Source organism: Hypanus sabinus, unplaced genomic scaffold (assembly GCF_030144855.1).
Source record: "Hypanus sabinus isolate sHypSab1 unplaced genomic scaffold, sHypSab1.hap1 H_7, whole genome shotgun sequence".
Classification (NCBI taxonomy): domain Eukaryota; kingdom Metazoa; phylum Chordata; class Chondrichthyes; order Myliobatiformes; family Dasyatidae; genus Hypanus; species Hypanus sabinus.
In genome coordinates this window covers 207,252-229,298 of record NW_026779048.1, presented here as the reverse complement: position 1 = coordinate 229,298, position 22,047 = coordinate 207,252, and the positions used below count along the sequence as shown (strand labels likewise).

Sequence of the window (22,047 nt, the reverse complement as noted above, 5' to 3'; positions counted from 1 at the left end):
TGCTCAGTTCTGGTTGCCTCACTACAGGAAGGATGTGGAAGCCATAGAAAGGGTGCAGAGGAGATTTACAAGGATGTTGCCTGGATTGGGGAGCATGCCTTATGAGAATAGGTTGAGTGAACTTGGCCTTTTCTCCTTGGAGTGACGGAGGATGAGAAGTGACCTGATAGAGGTGTATAAGATGATGAGAGGCATTGATCGTGTGGATAGTCAGAGGCTTTTTCCCAGGGCTGAAATGGTTGCCACAAGAGGACACAGTTTTAAGACGCTGGGGAGCAGGTACAGAGGAGATGCCAGGGGTGAGGTTTTTACACAGAGAGTGGTAAGTGTGTGGAATGGGCTGTCGGCAACGTGGTGGAGGCAGATACGATAGCATCTTTTAAGAGACTTTTGGATAGGTACATGGAGCTTAGTAAAATAGAGGACTATAGGTAAGCCTAGTAATTTCTAAGGTAGGGGCATGTTCGGCACTACATAGTGGGCCGAAGGGCCTGTATTGTGCTGTAGTCTTTCTATGTTTCTATGTTTACCAACCCATGGATATCTTTAGGGTGTACCTGATGAATTTCGATCATTTCCTTGTGGTTGCATCAGAATTCTGCATTCCCCCAGGCAACCTAAAGTGCGAGCAATTCTGGAAAAAATGCCCTGCCACTCCCTGGGCTTGAAGGTCTTATGGATGGTCATAATCAAAGTCAAGGTCAGGCTCAGGTCATCATGATTCATGACCTGACATTGCTTGACCTCAATAGGTTGCATCCTGACAAATATATCTCGGTCAAGCCACTCCCTGAAATTCCTGACCATTAATTCCCCCACTACGCAAAATATAAATGACAATACAAATTAACACTACACACTTAAAACCACAGAGTACGTGCACTGCAATCTGGCAGTTATGTGCATCTGAACTCATTGTGCCTGTATATTCCTTTGCATCTGACTGTTTCAGACATATTGTTAAAATATGCACACACTCGCAAATGAGTCTGGCAAAATACAGTTCTCAGAATGAGTATACACGCTCTCACTCTGGCGTTCTGAATCATCTGTAACCACCCTTTGCACTGGTATCCCTGTCTCACCAAATAAACACACAAAGTTTATTCTCTTGCATAAACACACACACACACTTTTAATATCTACCAACTCAGCTCTCCGCTGGGTTCATGATACCTCACGATCCCTTAGCCACTGATGCAAACAGGTCCAAATGTGAGTGCTAATTTAAAAAATGTTTACCCACTTCGACTGTTGAGATTGCTGATCACATGATGAGTCACAAAGGCATGCTGGACAGGTCCTTAAATGCTGTAATGCGAACAGTGTCACCAGAGAGACACTGCTGGCAGATATAAGTAGTCTTTTATTCAACAGAATGAGATATTCTCTGAAAGAAGACTGTTTGATCTAATGTTGCATGATATTTTATATGCTAAATATCAAAAGACAATTCCATATTTACAATGTACTTACAATGCTTCCTTTGAATTACTTATAACTTTTGCACCTCCTTCTTCATACCCACACTCCAAAACACCTCAAGTGAAGGTTAACCAGCATTGTCCAGTTTTTCAATTAACTGATGTTAATTGGAACCTATTTTCCAGAGCTGCATTTTAAATTTAATCTACAGTGCACTTTCAGGTATAAAGATTAGTTGCTGAAGTTAGTATTTTGCTGTACACCCTAAATCCAGAACATTCCCCAACAGACTTCTATCTCAGATTGTTTTTGTGGGTTCAGAGATGACTGAAAGAGTACATAGGCAAACACATCCTCTTCCACAGATGGGACATGACATGTCCTTTGGGGTTGTCAGTTTGAGCTGGTGGGTCTTTTCTGCCGCTTACACTAGGCCACACTGCTCATGATTCATGGACGAGCTTCTCACAGTTATGCTGAATAAAGCTTCTTTTCTTGAGCAGATATGGGCCAGAGGTTCCCAGGGGCACCCCCAGCCTTGAGGAGTTGGAGCTGGAAATGGCTGAACTCTTAATCTTTCAGGAGACTGAGTTTGTGACCCAAAATGCAGGACATAGGAAGTTCAGTGACAGTCAGGAAAGAGGAAGAGTTTAAAAAGCCAGTGCAGAGTACCCCAGGGGCCATCCCCTCAACAATAGGTATACCCCTTTGGATAGATTTACTGGGCGGGATGATGTAGAAGTGTAAAGTCACAGCAGTCAGGTGTCTGACACTGAAGGAAGGAGGGACAAGAGGCAAGCTGTGTTGATAGGAGATTTGTTATTTAGGCAAACATGAAGGAGGTTCTCTGCATGAGAACAAGATTCCCAGATGGCCTGTTCATATTGCAGAGGGCGGAGCTTAGGACAATGGCGCCTAACGGTGACTCCTTTGCTTGCATCTTTGGAAACACCTCTACTTCTATCTTTAATGTCTCTTTATTTTCAGGGTTCTTTTGAAGACCTGGCCTGCAGTTACACGAACTTTGGTTCTTTATGGGAATGGGACCCACTCTCAGGCCTCACAACCGGCCGCTTTTCGATATGCCAAGGACGCGGCCTGAAAGATTAGTGTGCCTTCAGGGTACCAGATTTTTCTGGCTCTGGAGGTGGGCGGATTCCAGGTTGGTGCCACCACAGAAAACTGGTGTGTCATGGGAGTACACAGAAAATCAAAAGCAGCAAGGTGGCTGCTGGTTGTGTGCCCATAGCCCCAATATTTTTGGTCACAGAGCTCGGAAAAAGTGACGCAACAGACTTTTAACATCATTTGTTTCTTATGTTTTGCTATGTCTCTCCTCTTGCTGTGAAACAGGGACATTTCTTTTTCCCTTATTCAGGAGAGAGAGAGAGAGAGAGAGCCTGTGTTATGTCGAATTATGGGTGAATGAGTAGTCTTTAGGGTACAGCGTCTGTGTCATTATTGATGCTTTGCTGCATGCTTGGGTGCTCGGTGAAGGGTGCTGATGCTTTTTTGCTGGTGGGGTGGTCGTTGCCTTGCTGCTGCGTATGAGTGGGAGGGGAAGCTGGAGGGGAGCTTTGGGGTTCTAACATTTAACTGTCATTCATTCTTTGGGGCACTCCTCTGTTTTCGTGGATGTTTGAGTAGAAAAAGAATGTCAGGATGTAAATTGTATACATTTCTCTGACATTAAGTGTACCTATTGAAACCTTCAGGTGCCAGGGTTCAGGACATCTCAGATGAAATCCTCAGAACTCTTAAGTGGGAGGGTCAACATCCAATGACATGGTAGGTAACAATGACATAGGTAGGAAGAATGACAAGGTTCTGCAAAGTGATCTTAGGGAGTTTGGTGCTAAGTTATTGTTCCACAAAAACTGATACCCAAATAAGTACAACTGTAACAAATGGATGCTGCAACTATTTGGTTTCGCTCAAACAAATGGACCCAGACTCGGTAGCTCCTCCAAGACTCACTTTATGTTAATACCGAGAAGAAAAATAGAGAGTTGCGAGAAATGCTTTATATTATACACTACCTACACCATGAATAGGTAGGGCTAACTTCAGCAACCCCTAGTAGTCTACACCGCTGAGTATACTTAGCAACGTCTGCGTGGTCCTTGAGGCAGGCAATCGACCGTGTACTGGCTAGGGTGGAGGTCCTTGGCGCCCGTTCAGCTACTTGGCCTGAAGGTAGGACCCAGGTGAGTTGTTTGCCTAAGAAATAACTTGCCCACCTTTTATAGCCCTGTTGCCACCTCCCAGTCCAGCTGTTAGGGGCAAAGCATCCAATCCGACGTTTATACGACCCTAACCTCTTGGTTTGGTGTCCTTCAGCAATTGGCCCCTGCCTCCTCAGCGAACCAGCGAACCAAACAGTGTAAAAAAAAACATTCTTTAGAGACAAGGTGATTAATTACTTTTACACAAATCAGCACTTTTGGTTTGCTTTCAGGCCATTTAATCAGGTAGAGCAGAGTCACATTGTTCTACCCTTGTCTAGTATCAAGGGTCAATTTGTCCCTTGTAGACCTTCAAAACAGGACAGACCCACAAATTTCTAACTGTTAGCCATTTCCTTGCCATATCCAATTTTCAGACCCACACATCTCACCCATACACTTACCAATACAGTTATAGGGCAGGACCCCCAGGGATGTGATCTCAGGTTTGTTACCTGTGCCATGTGCTAGTGCAGACAGAAATCCGAAGATTATACAGTTTAACACATGGCTAAGGAGTTGGTATAGCAGTGAATGCATAAATTTTTAGATCATTGGGCTCTCTTCCAGGGAAGGTGGGCCTAAACAGAAGAGACCTTTTGCACTTGAACTAGAAGGAAACTAATATCCTAATGAGAAGATTCCCTAGTGTTGCACGGTGGGGTTTAAAGTATGGTCACAAAGAATGGGAATCAGAGTGCCACAACAGTTAATGGTGAGGATGTGGAGACCTCAGCCAAAGTTAGGAACCAAAAGGTTGCGCAACACATTCAAAATGCTGGTGGATCACAGCAGGCCAGGCAGCATCTATAGGAAGAAGTACAGTTGACGTTTTGGGCTGAAATGTCGACAGCGCTTCTCCCTATAGATGCTGCCTGGCCTGCTGTGTTCCACCAGCATTTTGTGTGTGTTGCTTGTATTTCCAGCATCTGCAGATTTCCTCGTGTTTGTGAACCAAAAGGTTGAACGTGGTGCAACTAATATACTGAGCTGCCAATATTTCAATGCAAGAAGTATCATAGGAAAGGCAGAGGAACTCAGGGCATGGACCAACACCCAGAATTATGACATTGCAGCCATTAATGGGCTTGGTTGCTGGAGAAGCAGGACTGCCAGCTCAATATTCTGGAGTTTCCTTATTTTAGAAGTGACAGAGTGCAAGGGCTTAAAAGAGGAGGGGTGGCATTACTAGTTAGGGAAAATAACACGGCAGTGCTCAATCAGGACAGACTGGAGAACTCGTCTAGTGAGGCGTTATGGATAGAAGTGAGAAATAAGAAAGGTATGACCACATTAATGGGACTATATTACAGACCATCTCACAGTCCAAAGGAATTTAGAGGAACTGAATTGTAGAGAGATCTCAGACTGCTGCAAGAAACATAAGGTTACTATAGTTGGTGATTTTTAACTTTCCACATATTAACCGGAACTCCCATACTCTAAAAGGACTGGAGCTTGTTAAATGTGTTCAGGAACATTTTCTTCATCAGTATGTGGAAGTCCCAAAGAAAGAGTGTGCGATTGGGGAATGAGAACAGAGCAGGTGACAGCACTTTGTGTTGAGGAACAATTTGCAACTAGTGATCATAATGCCATTATTTTCCAAGTAATTATGCAGAAAGATAGGCCTGGTCCACGAGCTGAGAATCTAAATTGGTGAAAGATCAGTTTTGATGGTTTCAGGAAGGGGTGACAAGTGTGGTTTGTTACAGAGCAACTCACACAAAATACTGGAGGAACTCAGCAGGCTAGACAGCATCTATGGAAAAAGTACAGTCAACATTTCAAGCTGAGACCCTTTGGCAGAACTGGAGAAAAAAAAGCTGAGGAGTAGATTTTAAAAGGGGCAGGGATGGGAGAGAGAAACTCCAGGTGATAGGTGAAACCTGGAGAGGGAGGGATAAAGTAAAGCGTTGATTGGTGAAAGAGACAGAAGGCCATGGAAGAAGAAAAAGGGGGAGGAACACCAGAGGGAAGTGGTGGGCAGGCAAGGAGATAAGGTGAGAGAGGGAAGAGGTGATGGGGAATAGTGAAGGGGGGCAATAACAGGAAGTTTGAGCAATCGATGTTCATGCCATCAGGCTGGAATATAAGGTGATGTTCCTCCAACCTGAATGTGGTCTCATCGGGACAGTGGAGGAGGCTGTTAATGGACATATCGGAATGGGAATGGGAAGTGGAATTAAAATGAGTGTCCACTGGGAGATCCCGCTTGTTCTGGTAGATCATAGGTGCTCAGCGAAGCGGTCTCCCAATCTACGTCGAGTCTCATTGTTATACATGAGGTCACACCGTGAGCACCGAACACAGTAAGTGACCCCAAAAGACTCACAGGTGAAGTGTCACCTCACATGGAAGGACTGTTTGGAGTCCTGAATGGTAGTGAGATGGAGGAAGTGGGGCAGATGAAGCACTAGTTCTGCTTGCAAGGATAAGTGCCAGGAGGGAGATCAGTGGGGAGGGAAGATTGGACCAGGGAGTTGCGTAGGGAGTGATCCCTGCGGAAAGCAGAAAATGTGGGCGGGGGGAGATGCGCTTGGTGGTGGCGGAAGTTTTGGAAAATTATGTAACGGACGTGGAGGCTGGTGGGGTGGTAGGTGAGGACAAGAGGAACTCTATCCCTGGTAGTGTGGCGGGAGGATGGAGTAAGGAAAAGCAGATGTACATGAAATGGGAGAGATGCGGTTGAGGGCAGCATTGATGGTGGAGGAAGGGAAGCCCCTTTCTTTGAAAAAAGGAGGCCATCTCCTTCATTCTAGAATGAAAAGCCTCATCCTGAGAGCAGATGCGGTGGAAACGGAGGAAATGAGAGAAGGGGGTTGCATTTTTGCAAGTAGCAGGGTAGCTGTGAGAGGCTGTGGGTTTGTAATAGACATCGATATCTCCAGAGGTAGAGACGGAGATCGAGTAAGGGAAGGGAGGTGTCGGAAATGGACCAGCTGAATTTGAGGGCAGGGTGGAAGTTGGAGGCAAAGTGGGTGAAGTCGATGAGTTCAGAACAGGTGCAGGAAGCAGCACCAATGCAATCGTCGACATAGTGGAGAAAAAGTGGGGGACAGGGACAGAGACCAGTGTAGGCTTGGAACATAGACTGTTCCACGTAGCCAACAAACAGGCATAGCTGGGACCCATGCAAGAGCCTTGCCTTGATGTACTCTCTCTAGCTGTCTCCTAATCTGACCTGCAGTCGTAGTTAGGCGGGGGAGACTGGCCGTCACCGTCGAGGCAGAATGGCAAACGGTCCCTTTTCTATAGGTCACATGAGAATGCAACTTTATTCCCACTTACCAAGTACAGCTTTGCCAGAAAACAAGCTGTCCCATGCCATACTTGCCAGATCATTTCTAATATTTGGATACCAAACAAAATTGGCCTTTAATAAAAATAACAATAATAATAATAATTTATTGTTCCCGAGTAGGAAATACTTTCGTTACAGCGACAACATTTAAAAAGACACTTAGCAGTGTGCTGAACTAATAGTAAATACAGAACAATAGTAGTGTAAAATAGTGATAATATAAAAGTAGTGTACCAATGTGCAATAAAAATGTACAAAATAATAAAGCAGAGACTGTTTTACTAAGTACGTTTTCCAGTCACACAGAGATGAACTGATGTATATGTTTATTTCATTTGGTAGGAAAGATTTTCTGTAACAATCCTTGTGACAGTGGAGCTGAATGTGTCTGTTCGAAAGATGCTCTACACTTTATTCAGTAGGTCATGGAGAGGACGTGTCAGACTGTCCGTAATGGTTAACAGTTTGTTTAGTGACTCCTCTCCACCGCTAACTCAATGAGTCTGGATTGTAGCTCAAGGGCAGTTCCAGCCTATTCGATGAGTTTATTCAGTCTTTTAGTATCACCAGCACCAATGCTACTTTCCCAACATAAAGCAGCAAAGAAGATTACACCCGCTACAACAGTGATAAAAGACTCAGAGTTGTACTGAAAGTCTGAGGTGTACAGTGTGAACAGAAATGAACTAAGGACAGTTACTTGTGGCACTCCAGTGTCACTCACCATCATCTCAGACAGAGAAATACCCAGTCGTACAAACTGGGATCTACCTGTCAGCTAGTCAGTAATCCAGGAAATAATGGATTTGTCTATGCCCATCCTTTGCAGCTTCCTGAGAGCAGATATGGCGGAAACGGAGGAATTGAAAGAAATGGGTGGCATTTTTACAATTAGCTGGGTAGCTAGCTGTGAGAGGCCATGGGTTTGAAATAGACCTCGGTGTCTCCGGAGACAGATACAGGGCGGTCAAGAAAGAGAAGGGAAGTGTTGGAAATGTACAGGGTGAATTTGATGACAGGGTGGAATTTGGAGGGAAAGTGAATGAAGTCGAGTTGATGAGTTCAGCACGGGTGCGTTGCAGTCGTCAATGCCGTGGAGATAAAGTGGGGGACAGGAACAGAGAGCAGTGTAGGCTTGGAACATAGACTGCTCGGCGTAGCTGACAAAAAGGCAGGCTTAACGGGGACCTATGAGAGAGTCTTGCCTTGCTGTAGTCTCTCCAGCTGAACTGACTCCTAACCTGACCTGTAGTCACAGTCAGGTGGGAGAGGGTGGTCATCCCCATGGAGGCTGGGGAGGGAGGAGGTGGGTTGATTGGAAAACAAGCCACTCACCAGAGGGGAGGGAGCAGGAAGTGTTCCATAGTACCGGTATCTTTTTGTGACTGAGACCCAGATTGAAAAGCTGCTGCAAAATACCAGCCAGCTGTTGTGGCACATATTTTGGCACCGGTTCCTATCCCCTGTAACTGTAGTGTAAAGCCTCAGTTGCTTAGATATTAGTCCCCCTCCAATTCAGGTGCAAGCTGTCCCTTTTGTACAGGTCCCATGAGAAAGCAATGATTCAAAGTTCCTCCAGCACATTATGTGTGTTACTTAACATCTACTTTTCAAATATTTTAAAATACCCCAAGGGGGAATTGCATCATTCCCAGAAGTACTGCAATACTAGGTTGATGCTTGGAGAGGACAGAGCAAGCTCCTGCTCCAACTCCCTGTTCCAAAAATCAGTTTAATACTTTATCCCCAAATAAGGGACGTACCAGGTGTTAAACTGTTAACAGAATTTTTTTTATTAAACAAAATATACTTTATTCAAAAATAAAATTATATACAACATTCAATGACTTTCAGTCCTTTACAAATGTTTCCATTACAGTCTTTACATTTCCACACTTCTCGCCACCCAGGTGGCACTCTGTTATTCCATATTTACATTCCCCTGTTGAGGGGTATACACCCCAACCCCAACCCCTCAACTCCCACAGGAGAAGGACCCTAGACTGTGACCCTTCCCCACCGGGCCCTTGCAGTGGCTGCACCAAGTTTGAGTGCGTCCCTCAGCACGTACTCCTGCAGCCGAGAATGTGCCATTCAGCAGCATTCCCCCACGGACATCTCCATGTGCTGGTAGACCATCAAGTTTCGGGCTGACCAAAGAGCGTCCTTCACCGAGATGATGATCTGCTAGCAGCACCAGATGTTGGTCTCGGTGTGCGTCCCCGGGAACAGCCAGTAGATCAGAGAGTCCTCTGTTACGCAGCTGCTGGGGATGAACCTCGACACTGTCCCTTCCATCCTCCTCCACACCTTCTCCACGAACCCAGAGGAGGTTAGTTCACCAGTAGAGCAAGTAAGTAGACAATGTGTGAGGGAGAAGAGGCAGGTGATGGAGAAAGGATGTGCTCAGCCCGAAGATGTAGGGGAGAAGAAAGAAAAGGATAATAAATTTGAATGTATTGTTAGGGATGAAAAGAGAGGAGGAGGTGGAGAGAATCTTAAATGTATCTATTTTAATGCTAGGAGCATTGTAAGAAAGGTGGATGAGCTTAAAGCGTGGATTGATACCTGGAATTATGATGTTGTAGCTATTAGTGAAACATGGTTGCAGGAGGGGTGTGATTGGAAACTAAATATTCCTGGATTTAGTTGCTTCAGGTGTGATAGAGTAGGAGGGGCCAGAGGAGGAGGTGTTGCATTGCTTGTCCGAGAAAATCATATGACGGTGCTTTGGAAGGATAGATTAGAGAGCTCCTCTAGGGAGGCTATTTGGGTGGAATTGAGGAATGGGAAAGGTGTATTAACACTGATAGTGTATTATAGGCCACCTAATGGGGAGCGTGAGTTGGAAGAGCAAATGTGTAAGGAGATAGCAGATATTTGTAGAAACACAAGATGGTGATTGTGGGAGATTTTAATTTTCCACACGTAGATTGGGAAGCTCATTCTGTAAAAGGGCTGGATGGTTTAGAGTTTGTGAAATGTGTGCAGGATAGTTTTTTGCAACAATACATAGAAGTACCGACTAGAGAAGGGGCAGTGTTGGATCTCCTGTTAGGGAATGCGATAGGTCAGCTGACAGATGTATGTTTTGGGGAGCACTTCGGGTCCAGTGATCACAATAGCATTAGCTTCAATATAATTATGCAGAAGGACAGGACTGGACCTAGAGTTGAGATTTTTGATTGGAGAAAGGCTAACTTTGAGGAGATGCGAAGGAATTTAGAGAGAGTGGATTGGGTCAAGTTGTTTTATGGGAAGGATGTAATAGAGAAATGGAGGTCATTTAAGAGTGAAATTATGAGGGTACAGAATCTTTATGTTCCTGTTAGGTTGAAAGGAAAGGCTAAAGGTTTGAAAGCACCATGGTTTTCAAGGGATATTAGAAACTTGGTTCGGAAAAAGAGGGATGTCTACAATAGATATAGGCAGAATGGAGTAAAGGAATTGCTCGAGGAGTATAAAGAATGTAAAAGGAATCTTAAGAAAGAGATTAGAAAAGCTAAAAGAAGATACGAGGTTGGTTTGGCAAATAAGGTGAAAGTAAATCCGAAAGGTTTCTACAGTTATATTAAAAGCAAGAGGATAGTGAGGGATAAAATTGGTCCCTTAGAGAATCAGGGTGGTCAGCTATGTGTGGAGCCGAGGGTGATGGGAGAGATTTTGAATGATTTCTTCTCTTCAGTATTCACTAAGGAGAAGGATATTGAATTGTGTAAGGTGTGGGAAACAAGTAAGGAAGTTATGGAACCTATGACAATTAAAGAGGTGGAAGTACTGGCACTTTTAAGAAATTTAAAAGTAGATAAATCTCCAGGTCCTGACAGGATATTCCCCAGGACCTTGAGGGAAGTTTGTGTAGAGATAGCAAGAGCTCTGACGGAGATCTTTCAGATATCATTAGAAACGGGGATTGTGCCGGAGGATTGGCGTGTTGCTCATGTGTTTCCATTGTTTAAAAAGGGTTCTAGAAGTAAGCCTAGCAATTATAGACTTGTCAGTTTGACATCAGTGGTGGGTAAATTAATGGAAAATATTTTTAGAGATAGTATTAATAATTATCTGGATAGACAGGATCTGATTAGGAGTAGCCAGCATGGATTTGTGCGTGGAAGGTCATGTTTGACAAACCTTATTGAATTTTTTGAAGTTACGAGGAATGTTGACGAGGGTAAGGCAGTGGATGTAGTCTATATGGACTTCAGCAAGGCCTTTGACAAAGTTCCACATGGAAGGTTAGTTAAGAAGGTTCAGTCGTTAGGTATTAATGCTGGAGTAATAAAATGGATTCAACAGTGGCTAGATGGGAGCTGCCAGAGAGTAGTGGTGGATAATTGTTTATCAGGATGGAGGCCGGTGACTAGCGGGGTGCCTCAGGAATCTGTACTGGGTCCAATGTTGTTTGTAATATACATAAATGCTCTGGATGATGGGGTGGTAAATTCGATTAGTAAACATGCGGATGATACTAAGGTAGGAGGTGTTGTGGATAATGAGGTGGGTTTTCAAAGCTTGCAGGGAGATTTATGCCAGTTAGAAGAATGGGCTGAACGTTGGCAGATGGAGTTTAATGCTGAGAAGTGTGAGGTTCTACATTTTGGCAGGAATAATCCAAATAGAACATACAGGGTAAATGGTAGGGCATTGAGGAATGCAGTGGAACAGAGAGATCTAGGAATAACAGTGCATAGTTCCCTGAAAGTGGAGTCTCATGTAGATAGGGTGGTGAAGAAGGCTTTTGGAACGCTGGCCTTTATAAATCAGAGCATTGAGTACAGAAGTTGGGATGTAATGTTAAAATTGTACAAGGCATTGGTAAGGCCAAATTTGGAATATTGTGTACAGTTCTGGTCACCGAATTATAGGAAAGATATCAATAAATTAGGGAGAGTGCAGAGATGATTTACTAGGATGTTACCTGGGTTTCAGCGCTTAAGTTACAGAGAAAGGTTGAACAAGTTAGGTCTCTATTCATTGGAGCGTAGAAGGTTGAGGGGGGATTTGATCGAGGTATTTAAATTTTTGAGAGAGATAGATAGAGTTGACGTGAATAGGCTGAATTCCATTGAGAGTAGGGGAGATTCAAACGAGAGGACATGATTTGAGAGTTAGGGGGCAGAAGTTTAAGGGAAACACGAGGGGGTATTTCTTTACTCAGAGAGTGATAGCTGTGTGGAATGAGCTTCCTGTAGAAGTAGTAGAGGCCAGTTCAGTTGTGTCATTTAAGGTAAAATTGGATAGGTATATGGACAGGAAAGGAGTGGAGGGTTATGGGCTGAGTGCGGGTAGGTGGGACTAGGTGAGATTAAGAGTTCGGCACGGACTAGGAGGGCCGAGATGGCCTGTTTCGGTGCTGTGATTGTTATATGGTTATATGGTTTGGTCCGGGTGGATCACCTGCTCCAGTGCAGACTTGACCCCGTTGGCGAGAGCCTTGGACAGGATCTTGTCGTCCATATTCAGGAGTGAGATGGGCCTCCAATTTCTAATGTCTTCCCTCTCCCCCTTCTGCTTGTGGATGAGGGTGATGATGCCCTTCCGCATGGATTCGGACATGCTGCCTGCCAGGAGCGTAGCGTTGTTCACTTCCAGCAGGTCGGGGCCCATCTGGTTCCACAGAGCCGAATACAACACGACCGGTAAGCCATCGCTTCCGGGGTCTTACCCGACTCAAAGGAATGGACGGAGCCGGGCAGCTCGTCCAGGGTCAGCGGCTGCTCCAGACTCTCCCGTCGCTTCCGGGGTCTTACCCGACTCAAAGGAATGGACGGAGCCGGGCAGCTCGTCCAGGGTCAGCGGCTGCTCCAGACTCTCCCGTCGCTTCCGGGGTCTTACCCGACTCAAAGGAACAGACGGAGCCGGGCAGCTCGTCCAGGGTCAGTCGGCTCGTCCAGGGTCAGGCGGCTCGTCCAGGGTCAGTCGGCTCGTCCAGGGTCAGTGACTCGTCCAGGGTCAGTGGCTCGTCCAGGGTCAGTCGGCTCGTCCAGGGTCAGTCAGCTCGTCCAGGGTCAGTCGGCTCGTCCAGGGTCAGTCGGCTCGTCCAGGGTCAGTCGGCTCGTCCAGGGTCAGTCAGCTCGTCCAGGGTCAGTCGGCTCGTCCAGGGTCAGTGGCTGCTCCAGACTCTCCCGCTTGCCGTCGTCCAAGACCTGCGTGATAGACGACGGGAAGCTGCGGGAGGCTGTGGAGTCTGTGGCCTTTTCTCCGTACAGACCGGCATTGAAGGACCTGCAGATCCTCAGTATGTCTGTCTGCGAGGACGTGACTGAGCTGTCCTCTTCCTTAAGGTTGTGGATCACAGAGCTCCCCCTGTTCACCTTCTGGAAGAAGAAGTGAGAGTACGTCTCGTCCTGCTCCACGGTTTGGACCCTTGAACGGAAGATGGTCTTGGAGGATTCGGTGGCAAAGTGCTGGGTTTGCCGGCCCTTCACCTCCCGCAGTTCCCTCTGCCCCTGCCTTGCTCTCTGGATACCCTTGCGGATGAAGAACCTCTTGATGCTCTCCTTGGTGGCTTCCCACCAGTGAACCGGGGAATCAAAGAAGGCTTTCAAGTTTCTCCAACCCGTGTACTCCTTCTCTAGTTCCTCAATGTTCTCTGGGGTCAGCAGCTTGATGTTCAGCTTCCACGTCCCCCTCCCTACCTTCCGGTCCTCCCGCAGGTGGCAGGTGGCTCGCAGGAGGCAGTGGTCAGAGAGGAACACCGGCGTGATGTCGGTGGATCTGACTGTGAGGGGCTCTGACAGGAAGAGGAAGTCGATCCGGGAGCGGGCTGAGCCGTCCGGTTGTGTCCAGGTGGCTTGTGGCTGCGCTTCACCTGTGGGGTCGCCAAAGGCGTCGCGCAGCTTGGCTGTCTTTACCGTATCCATCAGGAGTCTGGAGGTACTGTCCAGCCTGCTGTCGGCGCTGCCGGATCGTCCAGCCGCATCAATGGTGCAGTTGGAGTACTGGTTAGGCACAGGAGTACATTCAGTCAGAGACTCATTCCACCGAGATGTAACACTGAGCGTCATAGGAAGTCATTCCTGCCTGTGGCCATCAAACTTTACAACTCCTCCCTTGGAGTGTCAAACACTCTGAGCCAATAGGCTGGTCCTGGACATTTCCACTTGGCATGATTAACTTATTATTATTTAATTATTTATGGTTTTATATTGCTATATTTCTTCGCTACTCCTGGTTGGTGCGGCTATAATGAAACCCAATTTCCCTCGGGATCAATAAAGTATGTCTGTCTGTACTTAATTCACTATAGAAAAGGCTCTTGGTGATAATAGTGACGACTTGCTGCAGACTGAACAGCTTGAGCATGTAGATATTAAGAAAGAGGATGTGCTGGAGCTTTTGGAAAGCATCAAGTTGGATAAGTTGTCAGGCCCGGATGAGATGTACCCCAAGCTACTGTGGGAGTTGAGGTAGAAGATTGCTGAGCCTCTGGCAATGATCTTTGCATCATCAATGGGGACGGGAGAGGTTCCCAAGGATTAGAGGGTTGCGAATGTTATTCCTTTCTTCAAGAAAGGGAGTAGAGATAGCCCAGGAAATTATAGACCAGTGAGTCTTACCTCAGTGATTGGTAAGTTGATGGAGAAGACCCTGAGAGGCAGGATTTATGAACATTTGGAGAGATATAACATGATTAGGAATAGTCAGCATGGCTTTGTCAAGGGCAGGTCGTGTCTTACAAGCCTGACTGAATTTTTTGAGGATGTGACTAAACATTTTGATGAAGGAAGAGCAGTAGATGTAGTGTATATGGATTTCAGCATGGCATTTGATAATGTACCCCATGCAAGGCTTATTGAGAAAGTAAGGAGGCATGGGATCCAAAGGGACATTGCTTTGTGAATCCAGAACTGGCTTGCCCACAGAAGGCAAAGAGTGGTTGTAGATGGGTCATATTCTGCATGGAGGCCAGTGACCAGTGGTGTGACTCAGGGATCTGTTCTGGAACCCTTACTCTTCGTGATTTTTATAAATGACCTGGATGAGGAAGTGGAGTGATGGGTTAGTAATTTTGCTGATGACACAAAGGTTGGAGGTGTTGTGGATAGTGGGGAGGGCTGTCAGAGGTTACAGCGGGAGATTGTTAGGATGCAAAACTGGGCTGAGAAGTGGCAGATGGAGTTCAACCCAGAGAAGTGTGAAGTGGTTTATTTTGGTAGGTTAAATATGATGGCAGAATATAGTATTAATGGTAAGACTCAGAGGGATCTTGGGTTCTGAGTCCATAGGACACTCAAAGCAGCTGTGCAGGTTGACTCTGTGGTTAAGAAGGCGTACGGTGTATTGGCCTTCATCAATCGTGGGATTGAGTTTAGGAGCTGAGAGGTAATGTTGCAGCTATATAGGATCCTGGTCAGACCCCACTTGGAGTACTCTGCTCAGTTCTGGTCGAATCACTACAGGAAGGATGTGGAAGCCATAGAAAGGGTGCAGAGGAGATTTACAAGGATGTTGCCTGGATTGGGGAGCATGCCTTATGAGAATAGGTTGAGTGAACTCGGCCTTTTCTCCTTGGAGCGACGGAGGATGAGAGGTGACCTGAGAAGTGTTGAACATGTGGATAGTCAGAGGCTTTTTCCCAGGGTTGAAATGGTTGCCACAAGAGGACGCAGGTTTAAGGTGCTGGGGAGTAGGTACAGAGGAGATGTCAGGGGTAAGTTTTTCACTCGGAGAGTGGTGAGTGCGTGGAATGGGCTATCGGCGACAGTGGTGGAGGTGGATACAATAGGGTCTTTTAAGAGACTTTTGGATGGGTACATGGAGCTTAGAAAAATAGAGGGCTATGGGTAAGCCTAGTAATTTCTAAGGTAGGGACATGTTCAGCACAACCTTGTGGGCCGAAGGGCCTGTATTGTGCTGTAGGTTTTCTATGTTTCTATGACTAATATCAAAGAAGATACTAAAAGCTTTTTTAAGTATATAAAGGTTAAAAGAGAGTCGAGGGTAGATATAGGACCAATACTAAATGATTCTGGATATATTGTAATGAGAGACGCAGAGATGGCAGAGGAACTGAATGCATATTTTGCATCAGTCTTCACAGTGGAAGACATCTGCAGTATACCAGACATTTATGGGTGTCAAGGAAGTGAAGTTTGTGCAGTGAAAATCACGACTGAAAAGGTGTTCAGGAAGCATAATGGTCAGAGGGTGGATAAATCTCCTGGATGTGATGGAATGAACCCTCAGTTTCTGAAGGAAGTAGCTGGAGAGATTACGGAGGCGTTAATGATGATGTTTCAAGAATCGATGTACCTGATGACTGGAAAATTGCTAATGTTACTCTGCTAGTTAAGAAGAGTGGGTGGGAGAAGAAAAGAAACTATAGACCTGTTAGCCTGATATCAGTGGTTGGGAAGTTGTTGGAATCGATAGTTAGGGATAGGCCAAAGCCAGCATGGTTTCCTGGAAGGAAAATCCTACCTGACAAACCTACTGCAATTCTTTGAGGAAATTACAAGCAGGGTAGACAAAGGAGATGCAGTAGACGTGGTGTACTTGGATTTTCAGAGGGCCTTTGACAAGGTGCGGCACAGGAAGCTGCTTAGCAAGTGAAGAGCAAAGGATATTGGGTGTTTTTATTATAGCCTCCCCCCCACCCCCCCGATAGTAACAGGGACATCGAGCAGTAGAATGAGGCAGATCCTGCAATGGTGCAATAATAATAGGGTTGTTGTGATGGGTGATTTTAACTTTCCTAATATTGACTAACATCTCTTTAGAGGGGGTAGAGTTTCCTGACACAACATGTAGATAAGCCAACGAGAGGAGAGGCTGTACTTGATCTGGTATTGGGAAATGAACCTGGTCAGGTGTCAGGTCTCTCAGTGGGAGAGCATTTTGGAGATAGTGATCACAACTCTATCTCCTTCACCATAGGCTAGAGAGGGATAGGAGCAGACAATTTGGGAAAACATTTAATTGGGGTGGGGGGATATATGATGCTATTAGGCAGGAACCTGGGAACATATATAGGGAGCAGATGTTCTCAGGGAAACGCACAGCAGCAATATGGAAAATGTTCGGGGAACATTTGCATGGAGTTCTACATAGGTATGTTCCATTGAGGCAGGGAAAGGACGGTAGGGTAAAAGGACATTGGTGTAGAAAGGACGTAGAAAATCTAGTTAAGAAGAAAAGAAAAGGTTACAAAAGATTCAGGAAACTAGGTACTGTTAGAGTTCCAGAAAATTACAAGGTATCCAGGAAGGAGATTAAGAATGAAATAAGGAGAGCTTGAAGGGGTCAAGAGAAGGCTTTGGCGAGCAGGATTAATGAAAACCCCAAGGCATTCTAGTATGTGAGAGCAAGAGGATGAGCCATGGGAGAATAGGACCGATCAGGAGTGAGAGTGGAAACGTGAGCATGGAGTGGGAGAAGGTAGTGGAGGTACTTAATGAATACTTTGCTTCAATATTCACCACTGAAAAGGACCTTGGCAATTGTGGGGATGACTGAAATGCTTGAGTGTACAGACATTAAGGAAGAGGATGTGCTGGAGCTTTTGAAAAGCATTAAGTTAGATATGTCACCAGGACTGGATGAGATGTTCCCCAGGCTACTGTGGGAAGCGAGGGAGGAGGTTGCTGAGACTCTGGCGATGATCTTTGCATCAGCAATAGGGATCAGAGAAGTACCAGATAATTGGAAGGTTGCAAACCATGCTCCCTTGTTCAAGAAAGGGAGTAGAGATAACTCAGGAAATTATAGACCAGTGAGTCTCACTCCAGTGGTGAGCAGGTTCTTGGAGAAGATCCTGAGAGGCAGAATATGTGACATTTGGAAAGACATAATCTAAGTAGGGATAGCCAGCATGGCTTTGACAAGGACAGGTCGTGCCTTATGAGCCTGATTGAATTCTTTGAGGATGTAACAAAACACATTGGTGATGGTAGAGCAGTGGATACAGTGTATATGGATTTCAGTAAAGCACTTGATGAGGTTTCCTTTGCGAGGTTCATTCAGAAAGTAAAGAGGCATGGGATCCAAGGAGACTTTGCTTTGTGGATCCAGAACTGGCTTCTCCACAGAAGGCAAAAGATGGTTGTGGATATTTCGTATTCTGCATGGAGAATGGTGACCAGTTGTGTGCCTCGGGGATCTGGTCTGGGACCCGTCCCCTTTGTGATTTTTACAAATGACCTGGATGAGGAAGTGGAGGGATTGGTTAGTAAATTTGCTGATGACACAAAGGTTGGAGGTGTTGTGGACAGTGTGGAGGACTGATGGAGATTACAGTGGGACAACGATAGGATGCAGAACTGGGCTGAGAAGTGATTGATGGAGTTCAACCCAGGTAAGTGTGAAGTGGTTCATTTTGGTATGTCAAATTTGAAGACAGAATATAATATTAATCGTAAGACTCTTGTCAGTTTGGATATACAGCAAGATCTTGGGGTCCATGTCCATTGGACACTCAAAGCTGCTGTGCAGGTTGACAGTGTTGTTAAGAAGGTGTAAAGTTTGTTGGGCCTCATCAACCATGGGATTGAGTTCAAGAGCCATGAGGTAATGTTACAGTTATATAAGACCTTAGTTAGACCCCACTTGGAGTACTGTGCTCAGTTCTGGTCGCCTCATTACAGGGAGGATGTGGAAGCCATAGAAAGGGTGCAGAGGAGATTTACCAGGATGTTGCCTGGATTGGGGAGCATGCCTTATGAGAATAGGTTGAGTGAACTTGGCCTTTTCTCCTTGGAGCGACGGAGGATGAGAGGTGACCTGATAGAGGCGTATAAGATGATTAGAGGCATTGATCGTGTGGCTAGTCAGAGGCTTTTTCCCAAGGTTGAAATGGCTAACATGAGGGGGCATATTTTTAAGGTGCTTGGAAGTAGGTACAGGGGGATGTCAGGGGTAACTTTTTCACACAGAGAGAGGTGGGTGTGTGGAAGGCACTGTCAGTGATGGTGGTAGAGGCGGATACAACAGGGTCTTTTAAGAGACTCTTAGATAGTTACATGGAGCTTAGAAAAATAGAGGGCTATGCGGTAGGGAAATTCCAGGCAGTTTCTAGAGTAGGTTACATGGTCAGCACAACATTGTGGGTCAAAGGGCCTGTAATGTGCTGCAGATTTTCTATGTTTCTACGTTAAATTGCTCACCATACTCCAAGTGAGCATTAACTCTCAATGCTGCATTAAGTCTCACATTACATCCTTGCTTTTATATTCTAGTCCTCTTGAAACGAATGCCAACATTGTATTTGCCTTCCTCACCACCAACTCAATCTGAAAATTAACCTTTAGGGAATCCTGCACAAGGACTCGCAAGTCCCTTTACGCATGAGTTCTTTTCTTTAGTATTTTCTCCATTTAGATAATAGTCAACCCTTTCCACTCCTACCAAAGAGCATGACGCTACACTTCCCGACATTGTAGTTCATCTGCCATTTCTTTGCCCATTCTCCTAATCTAAGTACTTCTGTCGCCTCTCTACCTCCTTACAACAACCTGTCCTTCCACCTATCCTCATATCATCTGCAACCTTTGTAACAAAGGCATCAATCCCATCACCCAAATCATAGAATATAACATATAAAGAATTGATCCCATCACAGACCCCGTGAAACACCACTAGTCTCCAGTAGCCAATCAGAAAAGGCTCCCTTGATTCCCTCTCTTGGTTCCTGCCAATCAGCCACTGCTTCACCCATGCCAGAATCTTTCCTGTAACACCATGATTCGTAGCTTGTTAAGCAGCCTTGTGTTGCATCTTGTCAAAAGCCGTCTGAAAACCCAAGTACACAACATTACGCAATTCTCCATACTTAACTTGAAACTAATGGAATTATGAGCACCAGATCCAAAGTGTCCCCGTACACTCAGTTCTATGACCTGCATGGGGGAGCTGCGTGGCCTCGGTTGTAGCAAGGACTGGGCCTCAAGCCGCAGTGTTGCCTGTTTACAACCACCCAGGGGAGAGGCGTCAGAGTTGATGCGTTCATTCGGAGGCGGAGGTGTCAGAGTTGATGTGACGGTGTGGAGGCGGTGATGCGTGACGTCCAAGCTGGAGTCCGTGCAGCCCCCAGTGTTCACTCGGTAGAAGACAAGCTCTATTGAGTTTGAGTGCAGACTGCTGCAACATTCATGGACTCAGGAACTTGGACAATATTGTTTTGTGTGACTGTATTTTACTGAGTGTGACGAGATGTTTTACACCGAGACGCTGGTGAAAAGCTGCTTCGTTTGGCTGCATTCAGGGGTTTTCATGTATGGCTGAATGACAATTAAATTTGAATTTGTACGTGTTCCTTTTCCTTCATAGGAAGTCCAGTGTCACACACTCTCTAGCTCAGAACTCTACATATTGATTAAGGAAACTTTCCTGAACAAATCTGACAATCTCTATGCCATTCAATCCTTTTACAGTATAGGAGTCAATGTGTGTGAAGTTAAAATCACCTAACACAACCTTGTTTTTCTTGCAAAAGTCCGCTATCTGTCTACAGATTTATCCCCCAAATCCTGCTGACAAAAGGGAGGTCTATAAATACGATAACCCTGGAATGTGCTCATCATTTCCTACTCCTCAGTTCCAGACAGATAGACTCAGTAGACGAGCACTCCAGTCTGTCTGGTCAGAGCACTGTCTGACCAACACTGTCTGATTTTTTCTGATTAGTAATGCCATCCCTCCCACTTTAATATCACTCTATCTTGTCCAAAACAACAGAACCTCAGAATATTGAGCTGCCAGTCCTACCCCTCCAGCAAAAAGTTTCACTAATGTATCTGTGTGGGGGAGAGAGGGTGGGGATCAATCGTTGGTGTTTGGGTTTTGACACTGACAATTCCTTTCCCTCACAGATACTGCTTGACCTGCTGAGTTGCTACAGCAGCTTGTGTGTTATACCATTTCAGAGGCTTGTCTACACCCAGTGGAAAGCCCCTCTACACCCCTTACAGCCGAGTCCCCTGTCACGAGAGCTGTGTCTGTCTTTTGCCTCCCCAGCTGTGGTCACACAAACGTTCCTGTTGCTAATTTCCCCTGGTTTCCACCTTTTGCAGCAGGAACATTCCACTGGACGGAGTTCTCCTGCCATGGACACCCTTGCACTGGGCCCTCTCTTCCTCCTGGACAGAGAACATGCATCTCACATTCACTGAGTGTATTGATTACACCAGCAAGATTCTTCCTCGATAAACACTGCCTGTTACAATGTAACATCCCTGCCTTTGTCTTTATTTCAGTGAACAACCCACCCTTGCTGCTCACCAATCAGCTGTTTCCACTGACACACATCACTTCCTGAATGGTGACATCACCTCCAGCTTGTCCAATGGTCTCGACAAGGTAGGTGGGCTCTAAATAGGCAATGGTCTGTCCCACTGCTCTCCCTCACTCACCTCTGCTGCCTTCTTAATTCCCCAAATCTGCACAGCATCATATTGTTATAGAGCCTCCGGACCAACTCGTCCATCCCGAACAAGATTCTCATCTGAGCCGGTCCTATTTCCCTCTAGGAGGCCGACCAAAGGTGCTCTTTGCTTTTTAAAATGTGATTTGTATGATCATTAAACTGTACCAGATTCCAAGAACAATGGTTGTAGCAAGGACTAGGCCTCAAGCGGGCTTGCCTGCTGTTGCAGTCCAGGTGAGACGATGCTGGAGACAGTGTCGTGTGGCATTCTTGTTGGGTTAGGGGCCAGCCTCGTCCAGCAGTGCTGCCCTCCAGTGTTCGACCAGTGGAATGACAGACTGGATTGCCAGGAGTTGTACCATCACTTTGCATGTTGCTCTGGGGCTTGGACTGTACACGCGTTTCTTGTGTTTCTGCTCTTACGTCTCAGAGTCTTACGGTAAAATCATTTCTACAAATAATGAACAACAAAAGTCCCAGCATTAATCCTTGCAGCATACCACTCGTCACAGGTCTCCTGTCCAAGAAACCCCTTCCTCTGGTTTCAGTTCTCACCCTCTGCTTCTGCCCATCGAGCCAGGTATGAATTAGTTAACTTACCACCCTGGGATCTCTCAAAACCTTGTCTTCTAGACCAGCCCTGTATGCATCTCATTCTTTCCATCACGGAGGAGGTGCAGGAAAGACCCACACTGGATGATTCAGGAGCAAATTCCTCCTGTTGAGCTAAT

The 22,047-nt window shown here is 45.8% G+C and overlaps 1 pseudogene; it reads right to left on the bottom strand.

Annotated features, from left to right (window-relative positions):
* Positions 1-8,589: 8,589 nt before the first annotated feature.
* Positions 8,590-8,762, bottom strand: LOC132386083 (U2 spliceosomal RNA; annotated as a pseudogene).
* Between the last annotated feature and the right edge of the window lie 13,285 nt (positions 8,763-22,047).